General features: G+C 42.7%; 1 long non-coding RNA gene across 1 annotated transcript in view; it reads right to left on the bottom strand.

Moving 5' to 3' along the window:
* Window positions 1-8,633: 8,633 nt before the first annotated feature.
* LOC105980267 overlaps window positions 8,634-12,340 on the bottom strand; it is an 8,187-nt gene continuing 4,480 nt past the window's right edge. Inside the window, exons 2-3 of the long non-coding RNA XR_001174728.1 lie at window positions 10,135-10,243; window positions 8,634-8,800 (exon numbers count right to left, since the gene is read on the bottom strand). This is a non-coding gene — a long non-coding RNA (uncharacterized LOC105980267). The remainder of the gene's footprint in view (window positions 8,801-10,134; window positions 10,244-12,340) is intronic.

Here is a 12,340-nt window from a genome sequence, read left to right as displayed (position 1 = left end):
GTGTTCATAATGTATTTGGGATTGTGAGTATTACACTGCATGGATGAGCCTACCCTTCCATTGTCATGGTGCTGACACATGACCCCTTTCTATACATATTGGGCAAGTAGATGAAAGAGGAGAGAAATCACGTGAGGGCAAAGATTATGGGCTTTAGAACAAGAGAAGCCTGGATGTTGGGTTCTAATTGTATAACTCGGGATGAGTTATTTTATCTCACCTTGCTCCTCTACAAAATGGGTCTAGGAGCATGTGACCCAGTTGCAATTTCCTTAACTGAGTGAATAGATTAGCTGAGAAAGGAGATAAGGAGGTAATTTCTAAGAAACCTACACAAGACTCAAGAGAGTCCATGCTAAGGAGCTGCTTGGGAGCACAGAGCCTGGCTGGCCCTGATCACCTCTACCTGAAGGCTCATGGGAGCCTGAGCAGAAGCAGTTTTCCTGACACAGTAGGAAGCCAGAAACAAAGCTGGATCTTGCAGGCAGACCTTGAGACATACTTCCTCTGCCTTCCATTGGCTTCCTCTCCCTCACTCTATAGCTAGAATGCATCAGGCTCACTCCTGCATGGCTCCCTGGGTCATCTCTTCTGGTCATCCACATTTAACATTGCCAGCTAGACCACACCTGACCTCCACGTGCTCACTCAGTGCCTTCAACTTGGCGTGTGAAAACCACACTTCTGATTTCCCATGCTATCTTTTCTCCTCAATTCCTCCTCCCCCCACGCCCAATCCCAACTTAATTCATGATTACCGCCCCCTTCTAATCACTCAGGTAAGAAGGCCTTTGAGAGAACTATTTGTATTTTCACCCTATTTATACAACTTACCCACAAATCCTGCACTCTCTACCTTTCTAGTGGTGTTCTAAACTGTACGTCATGATGTTTGCCACCTTGGTCCATGTGCCAGCCTCTCTTTCCATATTATTGCAATAGTGTCTTCATGGGTGTCCTCTTCTTTGACCTTGACTCTTGTGGTCTATTCTTACACAGCAGCCAGAGAAACCATTTTGAACATCCCATTCCATTTTGAACATCTCATATTTCTGCTAAAACTCTTTAGTGGTCACCTTATTCAGTCAACTCCAAAAGAAATTCTTGTGCTTCCTTCCGAAGCTATGTGACCCAGCTTTCTTCACTCTAACCTGGCCTCCCCAATGTGAGCCACACTCTCCCTGAGACTCACCCAATCCTATTTTATTTTTCCCTATCCCACATATTATCATGCGACACGCACTATATTTATCCATACTACTGCATTCTTATTACTTGTCTCCTACTAGGACATAGGCTCTCTGAAAGCAGATTTGTTTAGTCAGTGTCTGGATCTCCCATTCAAGCACCTACCAGGCCTGACCCTGCTTAGCTTTTGAGATCAGACAAGATCAGGGGCATTCAGGGTTGGAATCCAATACCAGAATCTTAATACATTTTTAAAGAAAATTCAACACAAGGACATTATTTCAATGTAGATAGTGCTGGACTTCAATTCCTGTTCTAGTTAATCCTTGAGAAGTGTCCATTTTCTTATCTGTAAAACAGAACTCAAAAAACTCTTCCTTATAAATTAAATGAGGCAAGGCATATGAAGTATAGAATTCTCCACTTGAAATATAGTTGGGGGGGCTGGGAAGGTAGCTCAGTGGTAGAGCGCTTGCCTTGCATGCATGAGACCCTGGGTTTGATTCCTCAGCACCACATAAGCAAAAAGAAAAAAGCCAGAAGTGGCTCTGTGGCTCAAGTGGTAGAGCACTAGCCTTGAGCTGAAGAGCTGAGGGACAGTGCTCAGGCCCTGAGTTCAGGCCCCACGACCAGACCCCAAAAAGAAAAAAAAAAGAAATATACTTGGAATATGATTACCATGCTTTAAACATACATACAAACATACATATAAAATAGTAAAACTGACGAAAAGTTGTTTTGAAGGGGGGAATGGGGCATAAAAAAGAGTACCCTTTTAGTAAAAATAAAACAAGTAGGTTATATGCATGTATGTAAATAGCACAATTGATCCCCTTTGAATAATTCACATACACTGATAATGAATGCTAGCTACTGGAAGGGATGACATTGTCAGAAAAGAATTGTCCAAAAAGAAATGTACTCATTACCTTACTTAGGAAAAGATAACCCCTCTGTACACTACCTTTATAATAATAAAAATTTTAATTTAAAAAATACAGAATTTTAACCACTATTAGCTCTTTTGACTAGTGATCATCATCCTCTCCTAAGTGTTCAGTCTTTCATCCAGGCCAATGGCAAAGTCATCATCCTTCTTAGCTTATGTGTGTCTGATTATATGGACCTCTCTTCCTGGCTTGTCTTCCATCAGTCTGATGTGGAAACAAGGTTTTAATCTTAGGAAGATGTGTTGAAAAGCTACGAACTAAGAAACTGAAGAAGCTGAACTTGCACTTGGAATGCAGACACTGCTGTGGTACTATTAGAGAGAAGCATTGGGCACCATTGAAGGATTTAGGAGCCATCATCAGAAGGTCAGAAAAGGGCTTTCTGAAGAGGCAATAGCTGTGCTAAGACATTAGGGTAAGTCTGCAAACCACGAAGAACAGCCCAGTCAGCACCGTGGAGGAGAGACCTCCTCAGCTGTAATAGTAAAAGAGCTAGGGTGTTAGTCTGCAGTCCTGGGGTCCTCTGACTTTAAGCCCTGTTCCTCAGCCTAATTTGCACAACCAGGTCTGAGAGGTCCCAGATATTCTGAGGGCCCTTCTGTGGGTGGTGTGTCCCCCATTCTGGCTGCTTTGACGCGTTGATAGTCAGTAGTATCAGGATTCAGGGAATAAGTCTCAATATGCAGCATCCACATGTCTCTTGACGCTACTCAAAAAACCTCAGGGTTGAGGATGAGATTGTTCAACATGTCCCTGCTGGTTGTTAATTGTTGGTGTTGGGGACTATTCTTATTCTGTGCATTTAGGGTGCTTAGCAGAGTCCCTGGCTGCTACATCTGAGGTGTCTGGAGCCATCTTTCAAGTTGTTACAGCCAAAGGTATTTTCAGAAGATTGTAAGTGAAGACAGCATCATCACTCAGTAAGTAAGAGCAAGACTATGGGGGACGTGACAGGAAATTCCTAGTTCTAAAGAACCTGCACCATATATGTTCTATTGGGAAGAGAAAGAGAGAGGATTCCACATCCAAGCCATCTGGATGGATATGAAATGTAAGATATGGTTGGAGAGCTCAGAGTGGATCATGTTTAGTTGTTGTTATTGTTCATTATCATTACCTCATCTTGTTGCCATTTCTTGTATTATTAGTGGTGCCTGTGAATTTCAGGGACAATATGGTGTCATCTATTTAGTATGATGCTTGAGGATGGACCTGAGCTTTGTGTATCCTAGGCAACCTCTGTACTGCTCTGCGAACTTGAACTTGGTATGCAGACATCTCTGCTTTTCACCTTCTTGTTGCAGCATAGGTTAGCAGTGAATAGAATGTGTGTGTAACCATGAACAGACTTTCTGCTTTAATCACCTTGAATATACCTTCCCACTTGCTTTCTGATCTTCACTTAATTTGATGAGAAATTTTATTCATATTGAGCTTTTCTTGATTGTAATAGGCCGCTTTTTTCTTGCTGATTCCATGATGTTACTTTTTAATTATCTTTGAATTGTTATACACAGGGGTTTCAACTCAACATGCTTATTTATGAGTATGATCAATGTCGTTCCTTTCATTGTTTCCTCCTGATCTGTCTAGTCCACATGATTTTGCTTTTATCTTTATATTTCAACAGTTTGCATATGTTATACCTACATGTAGACCTGTTTGTACTTATATACTATTTAGGTGTATTAAAAGTCTTAGTGAAACCGGGCGCTGGTGGCTCACGCCTGTAATCCTAGCTACTCAGGAGGCTGAGATCTGAGGATCGCGGTTCAAAGCCAGCCCAGGCAGGAGAGACTGTGAGACTCCTATCTCCAATAAACCACCAGAAAACCGGAAGTGGCACTGTAGCTCAAGTGGTAGAGCGCTTGCCTTGAGCTGAAGAGCTGAGGGACAGCATCCAGGCCCAGAGTTCAAGCCCCACGACCGACAAAAAAAAAAAAAAAGTCTTAGTGAGGTAGATAATTGCTTTCAGCATATTTGGAATTTTCTTTATCACTACTTCAAATATGTTGTCTTTCTTGTTTCTCACCCATTACACAAACAAGTTTATGTTTCATAGACTCTGTTCATTTTCCTTCAGTCTTTCTCATCCTCTAGTCTTCATACTGGACAATTCCTGGTGATCTATATTTAAATCCAAATACTCTTTCCTCAGATATTGAGCTACTTTAATGCTTTGTCATTTTAAATTTGCTCTGTGAAACTCCAGAGGGTGGTGTATAAAGGGGTTACATTTACATAAGTCAGATAAAGAGTACATTTCTTTCTGGACAGTGTCATCCCTTCCCTCACTTCTCCCAATTTTTCCGTCCCATCCCCATCCATAAGTTGTATAGTTCATTTTCAACGTAGTGTCCAGTGAGTATCATTACTGCATTTGTTCACCTTTTGTCTTCCATTTCTGTGCCTTTCCTTATACTCCCAAAGACATATAAACAAACAGGACAAAAAGAAAAGAAAAAAACAGCAAAAAACCCTTGTTTCCACTTCCTGGAGTTTATTTTAATAAATATTATTTTGTATGATCAGATGTACATAGGCTTTGTGCCTTTCTGTTCCTCTCCTAAGTATTCTCCTGTGGTCTCACTGTGTGTGAATGCCTAGAATCTTGTATAATTTATCATGTCCTAGTGTATTTTAGATCTAGCTTCCACCTATGAGAGAAAGCATGTGCCATTTGCCTCTCTGAGCCTGGCTTTCCTCATTTACCATGATTTCTCCTAGGTCCATCCATTTCCCTGCAAATGACATAATATTATTCTTTCTAATGGCTGTATACAACTCCATTGTGTATAGTTACTACATTTTTTTGGATCCACTCATCTGTTGTAGGTCATTTTTTTTAAAGGTCTTCAAAAAAGGAAAAGGGCAAGAAAGAATACATTACCTTTTCCCTGGATTTCCAAAGTAACACACATGCATGACTACAGAACAACCAACTATGGAGCATAACTCCATCCCTTGAAAGCCAAATTATGATGAGTGTCCTACTATTGGAGCAAGTCTGATTTCCTGCTAGCAGGAAAGAAGCAGACAAATGGAGAGAAGGAGAAGGGGCAGCTGTCATCAAAATACTTTATGTTCATGAGGGAAAGAGGAACAAGGGACTCCTGAGAATGTTTGGGAAGTGGAGAAGGGGGAATGGTGGAAGAGAGATCATGATCAAGATTCACTGCATACATAAGTGAACATTCTTAAAGAAACCCATTGTACAACTGCCTGATGCTAATTTTAAAAAGAAGGTTGTCCTACCATTAGAAAATTAGATTATTGCTAATAAATTAGCAATAATAAACAAAGCTGTTTAAGAAACATCTTCAAAGACGAATCTCTTTTTTAAAATTTCTATGAATACTTTTTCTTAAGGATACTGTGAGATAGATTAAAATGTCCAAGATGGGCTGGGAAGGTGGCTCAGTAGTAGAGCACTTGCCTTGCATGCTCGAGGCCCTGGGTTCGATTCCTCAGCACCACATAAGAAAAAAGCCGGAAGTGGTGCTGTGGCTCAAGTGGTAGAGCGCCAGCCTTGAGCTGAAGAGCTGAGGGACAGCGCCCAGGCCCAGAGTTCAGGCCCCATGACCGGCCCCCCTCAAAAAATAAAATAAATAAAATGTCCAAGATTTTGCTTTTGGAAAATGCTTCTTATTTTTGCAAAGTGTAAATACTCATACATAAGGAGTTGAGTGTCATGAGTGTTTAGGCATCTGTTCCTCTCCTAGATATTCACATTATTCCCACCCACTAGGTAGTTTTGAAACAAATCCCAGACATCAGCTTGTTTCATTCATAAATATTGCAACACGTATCTCCAAAAGAAAAGGCAAGTGTGCACTCATGTGTACAGCTCTTGACACATAGCACCAACTGACTGCCAAAAGATGTTGCGACAGTTTCTGTTCCCATCCACAGTATGTCCATTTCTCCCCACCGATCAGCCTGGGTGAGCCCTTGAAGGTAGAGGGAACAAACAAAGCTGAATCAGATAATTCAACAGAAATCATTAAAGTAAGGAGACAAAGATGTGGCAAAACTAAAAGAGCAAACAGGGCCCAGTGAAGTGACCCAGTACCCAGCTTCACTGTGAGCAGGCCAAAGGCTGGGAAGAGATGGAGTTGACTAGAACATAGGGTCTAGGACACTCTCTTGAGCCTGTGAACCAAGGCAGAGCTGTTGCAGCAAAGGAGGCTCTGTAGGAAGAAACCACCTGAGAGAAATGGAAATGCCCGCAGAAACAGGGAGAAGCTATGTCTTGGCCTCCTCTGCTTCTGCTCCCAATGGCCAAGACTAACTAGAAACCAGTAGGTAAAGAAGCCTGGGAAATGCGTTTGATTCTATCCCTTCCTCTGCCTGTACAAACAGCAAAGCAGGGGAGGGGTCCCTGGGGAAGAAGGATGATCTGAGAGCCTAGAGGCCAAACAACAGTACTTTGAGCATGGCTCTCTTAGTTAATTAATGAGCTACCATGGATTAAAACAAAAAGATCTGTAGGACTTCAGAGCAGGATGAGTGGAGATCAGAAGACACACAGTCGGGGAAAATACAAAGTAGGACAGTCCATTTTAAGAAGAATCTGTTAGTAGTTCTCAAAATTGAACAACACAATTCCTTTCAGAGATTTATGCTTCATTGTAGTTGTACAACCAGAGTATGTGTAAGGATATTCAGTGGGATGTTGTTCACACTATCCAAAGATAGGGAACAACCAATGTGCCCATAGGTAATGGTTAAAAACAAAGGCCCACATCTCTTGGTCCAGTGGTCCCACCAAACCTAAATAGTGGATCTACAATGGAGGAAAGGCCTCTGAATAATCTCAGTCATTGGACTCTTGAAATTTCTACCTCATTGGGATTAGCAGCATCAAAGTAAGAGCCAGGGCAGAAAGCTCCGTCACTAACAGGTTGATCAATCCTAAAAGAGTCAACAGAGTAAAGTTTCCTATGTGCCCTGATTCTGTAGTGAAGTTTGCACAAAACTCCACAGCTTCCTTAAAGTAAGATAACCTAGCACAGGACGAAAATTCAGCACAGAACATAAAGACCTAACCTGTTTAATTTGGTCCCATTTGGAATGGCATTTGAAAATAGATTACACATAATCCTATTTTCTTATGTGAAATGAATTCAAAAGAGATACAACAGGATGTCAACCTGGCTATATAAACAAGGATATTTGTGTTTACAGTGAATGTCCAAAGCACGCATTCATCAGTCAACAGAACGTGTGCAAAGAATATCATCTGCCTTGATGATCTGAGGGGTGTGAATCTTAATTTTTTTCCCTAGCTTGTTGAAAAGTTGTAGTGCTACTTTTACTAGCATACTTAAGTGTCATGCCATTTTACAAATGCTTTACTTTCCTCATTTACAGATGGGACAAGCGAAGCTGAAGGGAGAGAGATGGTCCAAGATGTATAGCTCAGAAACAACGGTCCCGGATCTAAGCACGACCTATCAGAAAACGAAAGCACGATTTCTTAACCTGCGCTGAACGGCTAGTGTTGTCAAGTTAGTGGGTTGTGGGTGGCAATATGTCACTGCATTTTATCTAAAACAAGCGTTATCAGTCACACTGCTACAATCAAGCAAAGGCCACCAAGACTTACATAGCAGCAGAACAGCTCCAGCAGGTAGGTTGTATGAAACCAAAAAACCACATGGCTGCTCATCTGAAGAGAGTCTGCAGCCCAGCCCTGCAACAGACATGCTCTAGTCCTACCAATGTTTTATTCTATTCTCTATTGCTTTGGTGTCAAGCCGATCCGTTTGTCACCAGGGTTTCCCCCATTAGAATCCAGAATCCAGTGGTTGCTATGGCTTTGTTTCAACATTTAGTGACCTAAAGTCATTACCTTCAACAAACTATTTTTGAGTGGCTGGATTTGGATGCAGTTGTATCCCTTTGTTCTTTGGTTCAATGTTCAATGTTCTTCATGACCTCAGCTCCATGGGTTAAAGTCAGAATTCCTCTTTCTATTCCCAAGCTTGCTGCTACCATGCTGTGTGTGACTGTGGAAAACTCTGAAGGCCTATATCCCTTAGAAACCATTCACTGAGGTCCTACTAATTAAGTGTCAGGCTTTGTGTTTGAGCACATAGCATACTTGTTAGGACACGGATTTGGGAGCCAGACAGCCCTTGGTTGGCATTCTAATCCATTACTAACCATGTGGCCTTGGGCTAGTCCCTTCCTCCCTCCACTATGCACATGTTTAGGGCATCAACACTGTTGAAAGGATGAAAGAAGAAAGTAGTGTAAAGAGCAACTCTATAAGGTTCAGTTTCCTTCTCCTGATTCCTGGTATCCGGGTTCACTACACAAGTTGGTTTGATCAACAGCAACAGACCTTAAGGAAGAGAGTTTGCAGTGTTATCAGTGGTTGCTGTTTACCCTGGCTCAAGGGTTCGGGCCAAAGCAAATCATTTGGAAAAACAAAGCTACCAGGCTAAGGCAAGGATTTGTGAAAGTCACTAAGTTCTAGGTCTTGTTTATTCTACCACATACCAATCACTTGTACTATATCATCAAGATTCTCTGAAAACAGACTTTGAGCATCTTAGCACATTTTAGAATTTTTCAGGCTTGAAGAAACAGGATTGTCCTGCATTGCTGTTTATTCTTTGGTTGCTTTTAGCTTATTGCCAGTTGTTTGGTGTGAACTGAAAAGATAAAAAAATAATGTAAGAAAAAAGATGGACTTACCTAAATGTCCAATACAGAGATTATTATTGTAACTAAAATAACCTGAAAGTGCTACAGAGAATTGGTTTGAAATCATCTAAATGTCTCATGGCAGAAAGGAAAAAAAAATGACTGCTACTTTCTTGGAGTTTTCTGGTTGAGCCTGAGAAATAAGATGATACTGGAGAGATTGACGGATTTAGTTAAAGCGTATTTTGTGTGGCATGAGAATCTTCAGGGGAAATGACGAACATGTACCTAGAATGAATTGTGCAACCATAGTTAATTGTGACAAGTAGAAAAATGTGACAAGGCTAAGGGGATTGGGCTGGCGTAGTTAGTTGGGTGGAGAAGTAAGCAGGGAACAAAGTTCAGTTAAACAAGGTTGGTATGTACAGATTTCCCTCGGCCCCCTTGTATCCTATCCTGGGTGATGAGAACGCCATTTTTCCTGCCGATATGAGAGCATCTCTCACATGGGAATTGCATGTGGAAGATAATCAGCTACTGTTTTTGAAATGCCTTTAACTCCCAATGTCCCAGAGAGGCCTGTTCTAGAAGGCGGTTGTCCTGACCTCCTTCCCTCACAGCTCATGGCTTTGCTTGAGCAAATAGTTGTACATGATGATATAGTTAGACCGAAATGTAAAGATAATAATGTGTTCATACGCATGCGTGAAGGGAAAAAATAGTGTCAAGTACATGCCAGGCTGATCTCAATACAAACAGAGTTGTAAGTCCTCTATGTTGAAACATTTACAACCTGTTATAAAATATGTTCTCTCTTCCCTGAACAAATATACTTTTCAAATGCTTTTAGGGATGGCCATAAAACATGAGATTCTTGGATTCTGCAGAGTTCTAAACTGAGGAGCCAAAGCACGTGAGGAATATTGGTTCTGAATCCCAGTACGCGGCTTTGCCTTGTCGCTCTCTTCTTCCCTCAATGCCCCACACCATGTGGAGTCTGATGTGCATGTGTGAAGACACCCCAGCTCTCACACTCAAGTCCTGCTCACACCCATTCAGATTCCATCAGCAGGTACCCTCAAGAGTAGCTTGTAGCCAGGTGCCAGTGGCTCACACCTATAATCCTAGCTACTCAGGAGGCTGAGATCTGAGGATCAAGGTTCAAAGCCAGCCTGAGCAAGGAAAGTCCGGGAGACTCTTATCTCCAATTAACCACCAGAAAACCGGAAGTGGTGCTGTGGCTCAAGTAGTAGAGTGCCCCCATTGAACTGAAGAGCCCAGGCTCAGAGTTCAAGCCCCGCGACCGACAAAAAAAAAAAAAAAAGACTAGGGTTGTACACACTAGCAACATGGCTTGTCCTCATGAGATCAGCCCAGAGAATGAGGCCACACAGATTGGTAGAGTGGGCTTGCATCATGAATTCTTGAGTCTTGAGTATCGCCAAAGGAATCTAGAAGGCGAAGGAGTGTCAGCACGGGGTGGGTGATCTCCTGGGCCGTCCACCTCCTGATGTAGACGAAGGTGACCGCAGGGCAGTGTACTATCTCCTTACTGATGCTGTCCCAAATCACCACAAGCCTGGTGGTTTCAAATACACAAACACTCACAACGTAAAGAGTCAAATGTATTATCTGAGAGTCCTAGAGGTCAGCAGTCCTCTGAGACCTGTGATGACAAAGCTTCTTCCCAGCCCAAAGAAAAGAATTCCTTTTGGGAGGAATCCCCAAACTTGCTCCGGAAGCAGTCCAGCTTCCCGAGCTGCCTGTTACATCTTCTTTCCTCACCCTGCCCTCTGCCCACAGCTGGGAAAATGTCTTCTACATCTTCCCCACATCAAGATTCTGAACCTCCACCCCATCCACAAGTTCCCTTATGCCACTGAGTGAACGATGGAACATTGCGTCCATCACAGGCCCAGTCTATGGCCTGTTCTATATGCACAAGCACTGGCAATGACTGACCTTGGGTAGATGAGATTATGCATATTCACTTTCTTTTTACATTATTACTGTTGGGATATAAATTGGCATAAGCATAAAAGACTTTTTGTTGGTTTTGTGCTAGTACTAGGGCTTGAACTCATGGCCTCGTGCTCTCTCTTGTTTTTTATGCTCAAGGTTTTCACTCTACCACTTGAGCTGTACCGCCTCTTCTAGCTTTTTGGTAGTTAATTGGAGATAAGTGTCTAATGGACTTTGCTGCCCCAGCAAGCTTCAAACCTTGATCCTCAGATTCTAGCCTCCTATATAGCTAGGATTACAGGCGTGAATCACTAGCACACAGTAAGAAAAAATATTTTTACTACCTCCATTTTGTTTAGATTAGGGAGTTACCTATCTTTTACCATTTGGTACCTAGACTATCTGTATGCCTTATCTAGATTAATCAATCTCGGCAGAATGAACACAGATAAAGAATCTGGCTGGCTTCCATTTGCAAAAATGTAAAGCAAAGCCATTTTTCTATGTTTCTCTCTGGGAAGTATAGTTACTTCACATAAAATGGTTTCTGTGAATATGTAATGGGTTTATTGTTGTTTTTTAAAGCATAGTCTTAAATCTTCTGTTTTAATTCCAATACAGTAAATGCCGAGACGCACACAAGGTTTTGGCCATTCACAAGTCAATGTGGTTGGGGTCACTCTCCCGGAAGGTCAAGGGGGCAGGGACCTGGAGAGGCTTCTAGAAGGAGAGGTTGAGTCCCTGTGGGCTCCTTGTGGACCTACAATGAAGAAAATTGGCTTAAAGTCCTCAAGGAGATCTGGGATAATTAAGAAGGTGTTTAATCTTGGCAATGTGAGTTCCTTTTGGTTTATTTTTTAATCTGTGTGTGTGTGTGTGTGTGTTTGTGTGTGTATGTGTGTTCTGCTGGTCTTGAGGCTTGAACTCAGGGACTAGGTAGTGTCCCTGAGCTTCTTTTTTTCTCTCAAAGCTAGCACCGTACCACTTGAGCCACAGCTCCACTTCTGTTTTTTTTGGTGGTTAATCAAAGATGAGAGTCTCACAGATTTTCCTGCCTGTGTTGGCTTTGAACCACCATGAAAGGTGTGAGCCACCACACTGGAGTGTGTACTTATTTTTGAGATAGGGGCTCACCTGTACTCCAGGCTGGTAGGGAACTTGAGATCCCTAGGCTAGCTACCAATCACAACCTACATCCCCTTAATTAACATAAACAAGTAGAGGGCAGGAAGTCCATTCCCCACCAAGGTGAAGGGATGAGGCCCTCGTGTAGCCGCTTCCTGACTGCAGTGGGCAGCACTTCATGCCCAAGGCCTCAGTCTCCTCATCTGTAAAGTGGGAACGGGGGGGGGCGGTTGCACGGAGCTGCTGCGCACGCAGGGTGCACTAGTAGGTAGTCCACAGACACACCCTCACCTTCCATCCCTCTGTAAACCCGCTTTCTCTACCCTCCTCTCCACCTCCTCTGGGGATTTCTCACGCCCTTGGCAGCTGACAGGGCTTGGTTACTCACACGTTTGCCTAATCTCATCGGGGAGAAGGGGCCTGGGCAGGGCCGCCCTACAGCACGCCCGCGGTGCCGCCCG

This window comes from Dipodomys ordii, unplaced genomic scaffold (assembly GCF_000151885.1).
Source record: "Dipodomys ordii isolate 6190 unplaced genomic scaffold, Dord_2.0 Scaffold8, whole genome shotgun sequence".
NCBI classification, from domain to species: domain Eukaryota; kingdom Metazoa; phylum Chordata; class Mammalia; order Rodentia; family Heteromyidae; genus Dipodomys; species Dipodomys ordii.
Note: the sequence above shows the minus strand (reverse complement) of the source record. Positions and strands in the feature narration are given on the sequence as shown.